The sequence below is a fragment of the Trypanosoma conorhini genome (genome assembly GCF_003719485.1).
Source record: "Trypanosoma conorhini strain 025E chromosome Unknown Tco_14.4_contig_01066, whole genome shotgun sequence".
In the NCBI taxonomy this organism is placed as follows: domain Eukaryota; phylum Euglenozoa; class Kinetoplastea; order Trypanosomatida; family Trypanosomatidae; genus Trypanosoma; species Trypanosoma conorhini.
In genome coordinates this window covers 2,816-3,835 of record NW_021705156.1, presented here as the reverse complement: position 1 = coordinate 3,835, position 1,020 = coordinate 2,816, and the positions used below count along the sequence as shown (strand labels likewise).

Genomic DNA, 1,020 nt, shown 5'->3' with positions numbered 1-1,020 from the left:
CGCCACACTCCTCCCACAGCGGCACACACACGCACAGCGTCTAGCGAGGGGCAGAAATAGAGAAAGAGAGAAAAAAGGACAAACACACATGGAGATATGAGGAGCCCGCGGAATGGGTGCATTCAACCAACACACACACAAACAGAGAAAGAAGGAACGGTCGAGGCATTGCCGTCCCGTTAAGGAAGAAAAGCAGCAACGGCAGAAGACGGCTTTGTGTACGTTCCCCCGCATGTGCCCTCTCGACAGCCCGCAGCGGCAAACCGCACACCGCAGCGGGGCTCAAGGGCCCTTTTTTTCCCTCCCGCCACAACACACACGGACGAAATGGACGTGCCGGCGGCCCCCCACCCCGCCCCTCTTCGTAGCGCCCACGTCGTTTGCTCCCACGCCGTTTGCTCCCCGACCCCGCGGACTCCCTCCCACGGCAGGAGTGTCGTCCAGCGGCCACGCGCCCCACTCGTGCACGGATGCCCCGTCACTCCCACGCCACCGCAGCAGAGAACAAAAAAAGAGTCATCGTCGCGGACCACCGGTGCCTCTAACGGGAGGGGGAAGGAAGAGGAGGAGGAAATGGGGGCGTGTCGGCGGCACAGCCAGCAGCAGGGGATCAAACAGGACACGAAGACACGCAGCAACAGCGGCGGACACGGCGCACAAACTCAAAGTGAGCCGCAGTGAGTTGCCCCAACGAAAAAAAACTAGAACAAAAGAAAAGAAATGGAAACCCCGCAATGTCCCTCCCAAAATTAAATGAAAACAAAAAACGAACTCACTTCGGGAGTGTTGTTCCTTCACGTGTCCAGCAGCACAAGAGGACTGTGAGAGAGAGCGTGTGTGTATATTTAATACCTGCGTGAATGAAAAAGCAAAAGAGGTTGCTTCAGGCCACGCATGCCTCTCCCAATTCATGCGGTGCTTGGCCTGCGCTTCTACGGCAGCTGCGTCAAAACCCCTGCGGCGCGACAGCAATGCGGCACGCAGCGCCTGTGTGTGTGTGTGCGTGTGTGTGTGTTCGTG

General features: G+C 58.0%; 3 annotated features.

The window, feature by feature from the left end:
• Window positions 1-547: 547 nt before the first annotated feature.
• Window positions 548-572: a microsatellite.
• A 117-nt stretch (window positions 573-689) lies between these two features.
• Window positions 690-727: a microsatellite.
• Window positions 728-988: 261 nt separating this feature from the next.
• Window positions 989-1,015: a microsatellite.
• Window positions 1,016-1,020: the final 5 nt, after the last annotated feature.